Source organism: Suricata suricatta, chromosome 14 (assembly GCF_006229205.1).
Source record: "Suricata suricatta isolate VVHF042 chromosome 14, meerkat_22Aug2017_6uvM2_HiC, whole genome shotgun sequence".
Lineage (NCBI taxonomy): Eukaryota > Metazoa > Chordata > Mammalia > Carnivora > Herpestidae > Suricata > Suricata suricatta.
This window is the reverse complement of record NC_043713.1, coordinates 80,571,583-80,586,686: the sequence shown is the minus strand read 5'-3', so window position 1 is coordinate 80,586,686 and position 15,104 is coordinate 80,571,583. Positions and strand designations below refer to the sequence as shown.

Here is a 15,104-nt window from a genome sequence, read left to right as displayed (position 1 = left end):
CAGCAACTGTAGCTCTGACTACTTCTACCGGTTCCTCCGGGAACACAAAGGGGCCTGCCTGTTCAACAAGCCCCGGGCCCAAGGTCGCCTGCGTAGGAATGCACAGTGTGGAAATGGTGTCTTGGAGGACAATGAGGAGTGTGACTGTGGACCTGACTGTGGCAATAACCAGTGCTGTGACCAAACATGTAGGCTGAAGGAACATGCACAGTGCACTGATGGACTGTGCTGTTCTCATTGCCAGTTGAGACCTAAGGGATTCATGTGTCGTCCTGCTTTAGGAGAGTGTGACCTCCCTGAATATTGTGATGGTACCTCTGGAGAATGCCCCAGAGACCACTATAAGCAAGACGGTACTATGTGTGATATGATTCACTACTGTTTTGGCGGCCGGTGTAAGAACCCTGATAATCAGTGTGTGGATATATATGGGTCCCCTGCAAGGTCTGCCCCAGAACACTGTTATATTCTCATGAACACCAAAGGAGACCGGTTTGGAAACTGTGGTTTGCAGGCCTCATCTAGGACAAAGTATGTCAAATGCTCTGATGAGACTATATTGTGTGGGAAACTTGTATGTACAAATGTTAGACGGATACCAGCAATCAAACTCCACCATACTCTGATCCAGGTACCTCACAACGATGACTGGTGCTGGAGCATGGACGCCTATAACGTGACTGATATCCCCGATGAAGGGGAGGTGCACACCGGCACTCTTTGTGCCCCACACAAAGTCTGCATGAATTACTCCTGCACTGATCATGCTGTGCTCAACTACGACTGTGAACCTAAAGAAATGTGTAATGGGAGAGGAGTCTGCAACAATTTAAGGCACTGTCATTGTGAGGCTGGCTATGCACCCCCTGACTGCAGAGCTGCAGGAAATGGGGGCAGTGTGGACAGCGGTTCCCCTGGGCAACCGACTGATGACAATCTAAGTGCAGGAGGAAGTGCCAGTCCTGCTAAACGTAAGAATGAAATAAAGCCTCATGACACGTTAATTTTCATACTTCCTGGATTTCTTCTAGTATTAATATTGATTTTAATATTTTCCATTACGCTTAGGGCTAGAATTGAGTGTGTAGAGATGCCAAGAGGCTCCTCAGAGATCACAGAGCCTACTGTGGACACAGAGATAACACAGTCCTTAGGAAAGCAACTCACAGGTATTGAAGAGAAGCATCCAAAGAAGGCTCCAGGGAAAGTCCCCCCACTGAAGAAGGAAGCCCCCCAACTAGAGAAGTCTTCCCCACCAGAAGAGGCTCCCCAACCACAGGAAGCCCCACTACGGGGGGCCCCACCACCAGAAGCCCCAGGAAACCCTCCATCATAAGAGGTAGCAGGTGAAGGCCAAGAATAACCACAGGCAGAGTAGTGGAGGAAGAAGTCAATTACATCAAATACCTCAAGCACTGAATGGGAATGAGAGGCTCCCAGAGACAAAGGTGAAGAAAGAACTGATAGCTCCAAGTGGCTCTAACTGGACTATAAAATCTAGAGAAACAGTAATCCAGATTTCAATATTTCTTGTAGTACTTTGGTTACACATTGATATAAGAACGCATACAAAAATTCTGTAGTTTTGCTTTTTCTCATTTCATGAAACAAGTTTATTTAAGCTCTTCTTATTGGTCATTGCTATCAATGTCTTGTATTGTTTGGGTCAATATCTGAACTAAAATTATTTTTCATGGCAATACCATCTTCCATCTACATTGTTTGACACAATGTCCTATCGGTACCAATGTCATTACTGTCCCTGGATTATTCACCCAAGTCTCATCAGTGCATTATTTAGGAACCTTATCTATTGAATACCCTAATTTGCCATGAAGTTTCTATTCATGAAATAATTTAAAATAAATAAATGGCAACTTTTGGATGAAGCGTCACTTCAGACTCCATAGACCCTAGTAATGGGGCTCTTTTGTTTTAAGACTCTCTGGAGGGGCTGCATCTGATTCAAGAACCTGGGTGAATGCGGCAGGAGTGGCATCTGAGGCCAGGGCACATGGACACAGTGGTGTGGAATTCACATGTGAATGTTTGTTAATTTTCTTGATTTATTCATTTCTGTAATTAAGGTTGATATTTTATCTACTGAAAATTCATGGCAACCTCCAAATTACATGTAACAATACATTAATTTGGTAGGTACTTGTAGAGAGTGCACAAAGCACATAACACTAACACTGCCATTCTGTGCAAGATACTGTGCCAAACACTTTGTATTCATTGCCTTAATTTTATCTTCCCATCCATCCTCTGAGACCTTCATCTTCTACATGAGGAAACAGACATCAGAGTTCTGCTCCAGGGCTAGTGCCTGATGGAACCTGTGTCCTCCCCCAGGTACCACTGAATCTACATTCCCCGCTGCCTCATGAGCCCTGCCTTCAGTAAAAAAAAAGAAAAGTGACCAGAACAATCGGTATGTCCTTAATTGCCCAGAACATGGCTTCTTCCTCAGTGACTCTAAGGAAACGAAACCCTTACAGGATGGATGCCGATTGTTGTTGTGAACCTACCATGTTGTGTAGTCATTACCGATAAAAAGTGTGTTTGCCCTATTACATCCTGACCTCATGGAGTGGCAGATTTATATCTTACTCAACTGGGAGGTCTCAGCTCATTGTAGGTGCTCAGGAAATGTTGACCAAGTGAGGGACTTAACCAGAGCCAAACTTAAGGTAGGAGGGTACCGTCTATGGATGGCACTTGCCAAAACTTTGCTCAGGTGCAGTGTTGCTGCTACAGGTTGAGCAATCAGAGTCTCAGGGGAGTTCCTGAGCATCAGTCCCTGACGATAGGTTTGCTGAGTCCCTCTTCTAACTGCTTGACCTGTGTGAGCAGAAAAGAGCAGACAATGGAAGGATAAGACCTGATTTATGCTTTTTAGAAGCTCACATTAATTACTTTTGGTGGAACAAAACTAAACGCCAGGGGGAAATCCAAAATCAGGGCTTCAGGTATGTAAGAAAGATTCTAGGTCCTGAGATTTGCTGCTAACCGAATCTAGAGTGTTTTATGACAGACCAGGATTCATGGTGAAACTTACTATTAATTGGTAGTCAGCTGAGAGCTTTGGAAACAAGGGCAAACTGGGTAAGGGAAGGTCTCCACGTGTAAACTTGTCATGAGAGACTTCAGAAAACGATGTGGAGGATTTCTGCTGAGAAGCACTTCGGTGGAGAACAGGAGGGGAGACGTTCCTAAGTGCACAGGTGATGGGGATTATGATAAAAGCTAAAAAGCATCACATATTTTTGCTAGCTCCTCAAGTATAAGGAAATCATGATTTAGGTATGGGGTGATTATGCTTAGCTAACTAAATGGTATTCTTATCAGACCAAAAGTCAGATAGAAAACTGGGAATCAATAATAAAACCTATTTAAAACTTTACATGTTTGACAACAAAATTTTCAAAATTCAGCACTATGGAAGTGGCAGGTCGAAGAGTCTATTTTTAGTGGCTGTCCTTATGATTGCAAGACGAGGTTGAAGGCAGGAAACAAAGGTTGGGACAGGCTAGTCAAATGAACTCCCTCTGAAAGACTGAGAGAAAATACTTGTAACTGCCAGGTAGATCTTAAACTCCGTGGAGCCCCCAAATTTGAGAGATTGAAGGTTGGGGTTCTTTAGGATCCGCTACAGAAGGAATGTGACCAATTTCAAGAGAGGATGTAGGGGAACTCGGGTTCAAGGTTCAGCGATCTGCATTTTGTGTGACTGTTTCAATGAAGCACGTTCTTTCACCAGATTCCCCCCCGCCCCCGTTATGTTTGGGGGATTCTGAGGAAGGCTTGCTTATATGTTCCAGTGATCTGTGTTGGTAGATACTCATGACCCAGCTAGTCGCAGCCCCAAGTGATTCTGACAGTGACTCCTTGCCATCCTTTACCTGTCTTCCCTGGGTGGCCATTGTCCCTTGTGCTCCCTGAGGCTGGTGGAGACCAAGGCCCTTCCCTTAATTTCACAAAGTACAGCCATGTCCAGGCTCTAGATTTTTATCCAGATTTAGAGAGAACAAAGGGAAGCTACAATATGGAAAATAACGCATTTGGATGTGGCCAGTACTGACGTTGGTGAAGTCCAGAGGTCATGCTCCTCCCTCCCTGGGAGACTTGGCATCTTTCTTTGTCCATGCAGCAGTACTCTGGGGAATGTCCTCATAACTTGGACTCAAACACTAACCTCTCCTCTGGGGCTCAGTTGAAGTTTGAAGGAAAACAAAAAGATTTACCTTCAACACAGGTGACGTTATCAACCTCACAGGGATGCAGTTCTGCACTAAACAACGTTTTGCCCGAGTTGCAATGTTTCTTGGCACCATATTAAAAATGGAAATAAAAACTTCCAGTGTTTACAAACTTAATTTCAGAACAGAATATTGCTGTTTCCTTTCGGCAAATATGCTCATTGAAATGTTTTCTCCAAACCAAGAGCAGACTTCTTCCAAGAATCTTTGCAAAATGCTGACTCTTTAAAATTAATGTTCCCCCGGCCTCTGGGCATTAATCTTTAAAAATATTTGGACTAGGGAAGAATAGGAAAAAAGATCCAATACTGCTTTGGCTATTTGACAAAATTATGCAAGTCTTACGTGAGGAGGTTATGCAAGGAAATGCATGAGGGTAAGTAAGCAAGGCGTTGGGTTAGTTTGTGAATGACACAGCCATGGGGACTCTTCTCACAGTTAGAAAACACATTCTAACATATCTACCGAGGAAACATCAGAGGTGGAATTGTGGCTGACCAAGTGTTTACAACCACCTGCCCGTTTTACTGCTGTAAACTACCTAACCGGCCCCCTAAAGGCCTTCCTCAGCTTCTCCAGACGCTGATCTTGTCACCACAGTCTGGAGTTAGCAACTTCCACTGCTCTCTCGGTTTTCTAGAGCAGAAGATGTAAACTTGGTAAGGCATTAAAGGGCTGTGACAATTGGGTCCTGCTACCCATTTCCAGCCACTGTCTCCTAGGACTTTTGAAAACAAGCAGGCGCTCCTTCCTCACTTTGGTATGTCAGACAGGAAGCAGCTGTGTCCTCAGTACATGCCGTGGCCACTTCCCGCTCTGGGCTTTTGACTGCACCAAATGACCTACCCCTTCCCCACCCCTGCTTATCCAACCACCACAGCTCCAGGGAGGCTCCTGAAACTGCTCCAGCACACCTGTCTTTGCTGTTTTGAAGGAAACATGGGTACTCATGGAAAGAGTGAAGAGGGGAGTCCGTCTGAAACAGAGCATCAAGTGATGGTTTTCTGGGGGACCAGGGAGTACCCATCCCTGTCCTTCCTTGAGTGAAATCTCTGATTAGTACTTTGAGAAGAGCACTGTGTTTACTCAGGCAGCCTGTTCTCAGAATCTCAAGTTCTGGAGGTATTCATGCATTAGTGGAGAAATGGAAAGAAAGCCGTGTGAGACACAAATAAAGTGATCTCCGAAGCCACGACACTTCTTCTAGTAATGCATTTCCAGTGGCTGAATAATCACGACCAGGCTGTCAGTGCAATTTCCGAAGAAAAACAGAAATAAAAAAGGTGAAGGAGAGAAGGCCCTCCCTCACGGCATCTACTGACCCCTTTTCCCCCACAGCTTCCTTTATAGTCCACAGGTAAGCTACAACATTAGAAAAATACAGTTAATGCAAGTAAGTATCTGAAATAAAGCAAAGACTACCAATTCTGTGCTTTGTAAAAATGAGGATGGACCCCAACTTGGAGGTAACAGATGTGTCATGATTTAAGGAAAGCCCACAGCCAGGAATCTCTTTCCACAACTTTTGCAACAAAATACCAGTACATCAGATCCCTCAACTATTCAGTCTCTACCTGAGTATTTACATTTTCTATAAGAATCTGTACCTAGAAAAAGAAACTGTTAGTTTTATTCATGTTTTTTTTCCAAAACATACATTTTTTTATTGATTATTTTTGACAGAGAGAAGGAGGCAGAGCGTGTTCAGGGGAAGAGCAGAGAGAGAGAGAGGGAGGCACAGAATCTGAAGCAGGCTCCAGGCTCTGAGCTGTCAGCAGAGAGCCCAACGCGGGGCTTGAACTCACAAACCATGAAATCATGACCTGAGCTAAAGCTGGTCGCCTAACCCACTGAGCCACTCAGGCGCCCCCAAGACAGATACAATTTTTAATTATCTTTCTTGTCATGTTCACTGTTTTGATGACCAATGTAGATGTCTAGTAATGTTTTTCAAAACTAAGAGAAAACAATAGGCTCTACCTTTCCTAAGCACTGTGAGAGTTCGTTTCTCCTCCTTGGATGCTAAGAGCATGAGTGCTGTGTAAGCGTGGAGTCTTGTGTTCTCCTAGCCTAACCAATCCAGCCAGGAAGAACTCTCTGAGAGGACACAGTAACCTTTTCTAAAAGAAGAAAGTTGGGGTACCTGGGTGGCTCAGTCAGGGATCTGATTTCAGCTCGGGTTATGATCTCACAGTCTGTGAGTCTGAGCCCCACGTCAGGCTGTGTGCTGACAGCTCAGAGCCCAGAGCCTGCTTCGGATTCTGTGTCTCTGTCTCTCTCTGTCACTTCCCTGCTCTCTCTCTGTCTTTTGAAAATAAACATTAAAAAAGTTTTTTAATAAATAAAAGAGAAAGTCACCTTTCTTCTTATCAAAGGGGCTTTCATATTCCCTGTCCATATATCCTATGGGTTATATTCTAGCTCCCTGGTCTTGGTCATGGAACTTCAATTCCTCGGGCTTGGGTTTCTGCCTCAGTAAGGTGACCCACAAAGGTTGCCTCCCTCAGAGTGGTTGAGAGATTAAGCTCGGGAACGTGCGTGTGCTGGGACCTAGTGCAGTGCTTGTCCCACAGCAGGCCATCAGCCGTAACAATGGCTGTAAGACTGTGTTAATTGTATGTTGTTCCAAAACAGTAAGATCTATCCACTCCCGAGGCATAATACTGAATTTCCTTAAATCTATGGCATTCTATACATGGTCACTTGCAAACATATTCTACTTCCTCTACTAACTGAGAATCTCTGGGGATGAGGAGGAGTGAGGTTCGGTCACGTGTCAATCACTGCCTTGGGCCCAGTCCTGACCCATGTAAGACTGGTAAGGACTTTATTCTTTTCCTTAGAGCCCCTCTCCAGACCATGGGGGCATCAAAACAGTCTTGTTTCTTGGATCCCAAGTCAAGGATTCTAGCTTTCTCCTTCTTCTGACTGTATCCTCAATCCTTAATGTGCAAATGGTTCAGGACGGACCAACTTGGTACATTTGAGCCTTGTTGTCTAAACCTGAGGCTTTTCAAAGAACACTGATTTTAACTATAAAATGGACACATGTCACTTCTCCCCATTCATTCATTCAATCATTCAGTCCTGCATCATTCATTCCCTCATTTGTTCATTTGTTCCACCACTAGTGAGTCTTTACCAATGAACTGTTCCACCAGTATAATGGACATGCTCGTAAATAAGACAAAGCCCCAGATCCCTTGAAAATTTAAAAAAAACTACAAACCTGGCACAAACAAAAGAATCACTACCGATGTGCCAGGTTATAATCTGTGGGATGGAACAAAATGAGGCAGTGCAAGGGGAAGTAGAATAATGTCAGGGTGGTGTGTATTTGAAAGTACTGGTCAGAGAAGACCTGTGTGAGAAGGTGCCGCTTGAGGAAAGACAGGTAGAAAGTGAGAGCAAGGGTGCCTGGGTGGCTCAGTCAGTTAAACATTTGACTTTAGCTCAGGTCATGATCTTACAGCTTGTGGGCTCAAGTCCCCTATCAGGCTCTGTGCTGACAGCTCAGAGCCTGGAGCCTGCCTCAGATTCTGTGTCTCTCTCCTGTGCCCCTTCCCTGCTTGTGCTCAGTCTCTCTCTCTCTCTCAAAGAAATAAAACATTTAACAATAAGAAAGTGAGGGAAGAAGCTCAGCAGGTGTCAGGGGCAGAACAAACCAGGGAGAGGGCAGTCTAAGTGGAGAGGTCCTGAGATGGCAGCATGCGTGGCATGTCCGAAGAACAGCAAGGAGCTCAGCATTATCTAGACGTGTGAGCATGGTGCAGAGTAGCAGTTGAGGACTGTGGGCGGAGACAGATCACATGAAGACTTGGTAAGGATCAGTAAGGAACTGTGTAAGGAAGCATGGAGGGGTTTCAGCAAAGGAGCGACCAGAGCTGAGAAGTACTGAAGGGTCATCCATCCGCTACATGATAAAGGAATAGGCAGGGGTAGGGAGATGGGCCCTTCACTGCATGAGCAGAGAATCATTATAGACCTTGTGATTTGCCAAGTGGGAGATATTGGAGGCTTTTGGAGGGTCGTTGAAGTGATCAGGGTGAGAAGAGGCTAGAGTCTGGGTAGATTGTGAGGTATAGCTCAAAGGATTTGCTGTCAGAGAAGAGGCAGTGTGTGAGAGAAAGGTGGCAAGGACAACTCCAGCGGTTCCACTCTGAGCAACTGCAGGAACAGAGTTGCCATTTCCTGAGGGGCAGATGAGTGTAGAAAGAGCAGCCGCTGCACCTTTAGCTTGAGATGCCTATTAAACACCTCAGTGGGCATGCAGCTAGGTGGCAAGAGGATTGAGTCTGGAATTCAGGACAGAAGTCAGCAACAGATGTGTATTTGAGAGTTGTCAGTATGGAGATGATATCCAAGCCAGGGACAGCCTGACACTGCCCAGGGAGCCAGCAGTGAGAGAGGGGAACAGATCTGAAGACTGGGTGAGGACCTAGCTCCAGGGCATTCCATGTGTAGGTGTTGGTAAGATGGGGATTCAGGAAAGAAATGGGAGAAGAATTGGCTGGAATGGTGGGGGTGCCACCAGGAGACAGCCCTGTCCTGAAAACCGAGAAAGAATGTGTTTCTGGAAGAGTTATATACTCATAACCCCGTCCATCCGCAAATTCTCTTGGCTCTAGCCTCAACATATCCAGAAGGCGACCTCTTATCACACCGCCCCCACCCCGCTCTCCAGTGGGCTGCAAGGCATCCTCAGCTCCCTCTTTGCCAAATGCAGAGTCTCGAGCTGGGCTCTCTACTTCCACCCTGGTTCCCCCAGTAGCCTACTTTCCACCCAGCAGGCAGGGTGATTATCTTAAAAGTCAAGGTAGAATCTACCCACCATCTTTTAAATGCTGGCAATGGGCCCATAAGGTGGGGACTTTGGTTTGAATAGGAGAGTTACTCATGGGTACCTGGGAGCAGCGCAGTTTGGATGGATGGGTGGGAATGAAAGCTCATTCTACTGGAGTCAAAATGTAATGGATGAGTCAAACAAACGTCTGTGAAAGTGTTCAATGTTATTAGTATTCAGAGAAATACAGATTATATAGCCACACAGAGATATCACCACACACCTAAAGATTGGCTATACAAAACTGCAAACTCTAAGTATCGTCACGGAACAGTGGAAACTCTCATAAACTGCATCAGAAATGTACACTGCCGTGGACCTTTAAACAGCATGTTTTATTTTCCGGGTACATTCATTTTCTGAAGGACCCTGTAATTGAGCTATTTTACTCCTAGGCAAATACCCTGGAAATTTCTGCTTATTTGCATCATGTGACTCGACAATAATGGTCATAGAAGCACTCTTCATAGTATTCCAAAAGGAAAGAACCTCGTGTTCACAGATAATACAGTGAATGTTATGACTGATCCACACAGAGAAATTCAAGTGTAGAACAACATAGGAAGGAAGGAGCTATGGCGGCGCCCAAAAAGAGTAAGTGTAAACTTAATTGTCATGTGGAGCAAAAGAGGCCACACTGCATTCCCCTGAATTCATAGGAAGTTAAGAGGTCAAATGAAAAGACTTCCAAAAGGTTAAAGCAAGTCCCTCCCCAAGTCCCCTCCTCCATCAAAGTGGTTACAACACAGGCAAAAATAGTCAAAATCAACTTTTTGCAAGTATGGAAATTAATCCAAGATAGAACCATGTGACGCTGGTTTGTTCACAAACAGAAGGAGTAAAGCAGCTTAGTGTTGGTTCGAGCAGTGAACTCTGTGAAGTTTTTATTGCCCTGGTCCATACCCCCTTCTCCCTCAGGTCCCCAGGCCCCCAGGAGCCTTGAAAAACCACATCATATCAACAGCAGTAGCTGTGAAAACAGGCAACCCAGCACCCAGTGCAAGGGGCAGAACAGTCTGGGGCTTCTTCAAAGCCCTCCAGCCATAGAACTGTTACTAATTTACATGTCTGGCACTTCCCCGGAAAATCCCCACTCACAGGACTTGTCTAGCTATCAACTCTTAGAAGAAAACAGAAAGCAGAAGTTTCACGGCACTGGATTTGGCAAAGATTTCTCCAACATATGACACCAAAGGCACAAGCTACAAAAAATAGACAAAATGGACTTAATGAAAATTTTTAAATCTTGTGCATCAAAAAGCACTATTAACACAGTAAAAAGGCTACCCACAGAATGAGAGAAAATATTGGCAAATCAAGTATCTGGGAAGGGATTAATATCCAGAATATGCAGAGAAACTCCTAAAACTCAACAACTACAAAATCAACAACCTGATTCAAAAACTGGGCCAAGGACTCGAACAGACATGTTTGCAAAGAAGATACACAAATGGCCTATGAGCACATAAAAAGATGCTCAACATCACTAATCATCAGGGAAATGCAAATCACAGCCATGAGGATGGCCACTGTCCAAAAAACCAGAAAATAACAAGTGTTGGAGAGGACGTGGAGCAAATTGGAACCAAGGTGTGCTATCGGTGACAATGTAAAATGATACAGCCACTGCGTAATCCAGTGTCACGGCTCCTCAGAAGATCAGAAATAGAATTGCCGTGCGATCAGGCAGTTCCATGTCTGGTATATACCCAAATGAGCTGAACACAGGGTCTGGAAGAGATATTTGTAAGTCCATGTGCTTAGCAGCACTATTCACAGGAGCTAAAACCCAGAAGCAACCTCAGTGTCCATTGACGAATGATGAACGAATGGGTAAGCAAAATGTGGTGTACACAGACAATGAAACATTATTCACTCTTAGAAGGAAAAGTAATCCCGACACGTGCTACAACACAGATAGACTCTGAGGAAATTATGCTAAGCGAAATAAGCCAGTCTCCAAAAGACAAGTATTGTTGTGAGTCCACTGATAGAGGAGGTACTCAGAGCGGTCACAATCCCAGACACAGAAAGTAGCATGGTGGCTGCGAGGGGGCAGATGCAAGGAGGCCCCGGGGGTTTACAGTTTAGTGACTATGGATTTCAGTTATAAGATGAAAGGAGTCCCGGAGATGGACAGTGGCAGTGGTAGTACATTATGAATGTATTTAATACCAGTGAAGGGTGCCCTCAGAAATGGTATATTTTATGTTCTGTGTGTTTTAACGCATTAAAAAAGAAGATGGAAAAAAATAAAATAGTTGTCTCCTCAGAGAGAAACACAGCACTGAAGAAGTGAAAAGATAGCCAATGGGTTGCGAGAGAATACTTGTAGATCATCTATGTGATAGAGACTAATACCCAGACAAATTTAAGAACTCTCACGACTCAAGAAGGAAAAGACACCCAATTTTAAAAGGGTACAGCAGGTAAACAGACATGTCTCCCAAGAAGAAATAAATGATCAAAAAGAATATGAAGGGGACCGTGCAATAGCACTAATTATCAGGAAAGTGCAAATCAAAACTACGACGAGATACCACTTCACATCCACTAGGATGGCTAAAATCAAAAGGACAGGCAGGAATGCATGCCAGTGAGGATCTGGAGAAACTGGAATCCTCATTCACTGCTGCCAGGGATGTAAAATCGTGTATCTGCTTTAGACAACAGTTGGGCAGTTCCTCAAAAGGCTAAACACAAACATAACATGTGACTGAGCAATACCCCTCCCAAGTACGTGCCCAAGGCAAATGAGAACATTTGTCCACGCAAAAACTTGTACTCAAATGACCATAGCAGCAGGATTATTCACAATAGCTAGAAAGTGGAAACAATAAAAGCGGTCATTGACTGGTGGGTCAAAAAATAACATGTGGTACATTCATGGACTCATTCAAAAAGCATATATTATTTGGCCAAAACACAATGCAGTACAGACACATATTACAACATAGCTCATCCTTGAAAAGATGTGAGGTGAAGTAAGGCACTCACACAAGACCACATGGGTAGAAAGTCCATTGCTACGAAATGCCCGGGACAGACAGTCATAGAGCTGGAATGTACGCTGGGAGTGGCCAGCGACTCAGGGGAGGGGACAGTGGAGAGGGACTGCTAATGAATATGAGAGCTTTCCTTTGAGGGTGAGGAAAATGCTCCAAACTTGACTGTGGTGATGCCTGCATAATTTTCTGAACTTGCTACAAACCACTGGATTGTACTCTTTAAACCATAACTATTATGGTATGTGAGTGGAGCTCAATAAAGGTGTCACTAAAAGACAAGTAAACTAAAGTCACACAATCTGGGATGCCTATTTAGGAAGCAAAATGATTTTTTAAAAAGTGAGAAAGTAGTTACTATAAGAGACAGGATCATGGTTCTCCCTGAAGCAGGAGGGTCTGTGATTGGCAATGAATCGCTAATGGGCGACTTCTGTGGAGCTAACACTGTTGATTACTTCATTGGGGTTGTACACACAGCTGTTTCTCTCCCTGAATAAAATATATATAACATTAACCATCTTCACCGTTTCTAAGTGTACAGTTTGGGGGCATTAAGTACATTCACACTGTTGTGCAATCGTCACCACCCTCCATTTCTAGAACTTGTCATCACCCCGAGCTGGTGCTCTGTACCCATTAAACAGTAACTCTCCATTACTCTTCTCCCCAGCTCCTGGTCACCTCTATCCTACTTTCTGTCTCTATGACCTTGACTCTTTGGGGAAACTCATATGAATGTAATCATAAAATAGTTGTCCTTGAGTGTCTCAGCCGTTCTCTTTTTAGTAACTCGCAGTAAAATACATTTATATGTTATGCATGTTTAGAGTTTGTGCTATAAGTCAAAGGAAAACACTTCAGAATAGAAAAAAAGTAGTGATACAAGTTGAAACTGAATGTTTATACACTCTATCAAAGAGTTTCATTATGAAACGGAGAACCTGGATGTGACTAGAGAGTGATATGGGCTGAGAAGAATAGTTTCATAAAGGTGAGATGTTACAGCATATAATGAGATAGGATCCAATGGACAAACAGATGTTTGAGATGTAAAAGGGAGAAGGGACCACTGGAAAAGCAAAGTCCACAAGAAATAGAATGGGAAGGTGACTCCGGATACAGAGGGACTGGCCTCAGACTGGAGCATGGACAATTTATCCACTATAGTAGGAGGAAAATCTAGATACTGGCGTCTATATGTGGAAGTACTCTCTGGGTTGCTTCCATTTTCTCAGTGAAAGGTGAGACAAGAAAAAATTAGGCTGAACTGACTGGCGAAACATAGGAAGACACACTCACTGCGACCATAAATGTGCCACTGGCACGGCTGTGAGTTTTCCTGAAGACATTTTCAGCCATCAGGGCAGGCATGAAGCAAGGGCAAACAAATAACATACAACAGATAAGACATCAACCACAGCACCCATACCTGCGAGTCATTTATTTACTTAATAAATAATTCTTGTTCATCTACTCTTGGACAAGCACTCTTCTAGACCTGAGGGTATAAAGATGAACAAACAGAAGTGGTCACTGAACACGTGGAGGCCATATTCTAACACAGGGAAGACTTTTAGGATACCTAGTTTACAACACGCATAATCTTAGCATACCATATGTCAGGGCCATCCTGAGAAGGGTGTGGGTCTGGAGTCACCCACTGACATGCCCATCATGCTCATACTCGCACATGAGGAGGCCTCTCTGTTGGCCTCTCACATACACACTTTGGGACGCTGTCATAAACAGAACTTGAGGAAACGAACTTTGATGATGTTAAAACATAGACATATTGACCTGTGCCCATGGGTCACCAGCCCACTTGTGTCTATCCTGTGGCACAGCGCTGCCACCCCATTTGCCTTATCTAACAGACTGCCCTGGGAGGTGTGCATATCAGTATAATGCCTCACTGAGGGATAAAGAACAGAGTTATGATATCCAGTTGTTAGAGAGCAAGAGGTTTAGAAGAGGGGGAGTGAGCAACAGTGTGTGCCCACCAAACATGTCTAAGCCCCCTGGTCTAGAACATTTGGAGTTAGCCAAGCAACGGACGACAGGAGGGGTGGGGGCAGGGCATTCCACGTGGCACAGTTGAAGAAGGCACGCAGGTTTTGTTTCCACTCTCAAGGCATGGTCTTGCGTTTTAGAGTTAGCCACCCTTCGTGATTACATTACTCCATGGTGTCCAAAGGATTTTAGCCAAGGAGCACCAAAGCCGATGCCGTGGAAGGAAGTCACAGAGAAGGGACACTATCTGAAGGATTACAGAGAGATCAGAAAGACTGGAAAGGACACAGCCAGAGGCAGTGACTCTCAGAGGTAGGCACCCTTCACGCAGCCAGCATAGATCTGGCTGCTGTCTTGACTGAGGGTCTGTGCGTCAGGGAGAGCAGCTGCTAATGGACGCAGGCCGCACACCATCAACTGATTCATAGTGGCCATGTCAGTGGCAGCCTCTGTGAGACACTCTGCCTCCTTCTTGTCTTCTCTACAGAAATACCAAGTGGTTATGCAGGAGGCTGGCAGAGTGCTTCAGACCTGGGCCCCGCGAATGAAGGGCTCCAGGTGCGCACCAGTGGTGCCAGGACCTCCCTGTGTCAGGTTGGGGATCATGCTAGCGTTGGCGCTGACTTTCCTGCCAACCTTGTGCTGTGACCTGGAATCTGTATATTACACGTCCTATGAAATAGTCATCCCCAAGCGGCTGACACTCAAGGGAAGGGAAGACCCAGTGGGAAAGGCATCTGTTGAACAACGGGACACCCCAGTGAAAGACACATCCTATGTGCTCTTAATGCAGGGCCAGAAATGGGTGATTCACCTGCAGGTGAAGAGAGACTACTTTGTGAAGAACTTCCCAGTCTTCAGCTACCACAGTGGTGTCCTGGGGCAAGAAATGCCTCTCATCTCACATGACTGTCACTATGAAGGCTACATAGAAGGAGTCCCAGGGTCTTTTGTTTCTCTCAACACCTGTTCAGGCCTCAG

At 44.8% G+C, this 15,104-nt stretch overlaps 1 protein-coding gene across 2 annotated transcripts in view; it reads right to left on the bottom strand.

Moving 5' to 3' along the window:
- The window catches only part of TMEM116 (transmembrane protein 116), a 102,863-nt gene that overhangs the window by 12,868 nt on the left and 74,891 nt on the right, over positions 1-15,104 (bottom strand). The gene's annotated exons all lie outside the window — the stretch shown is intronic.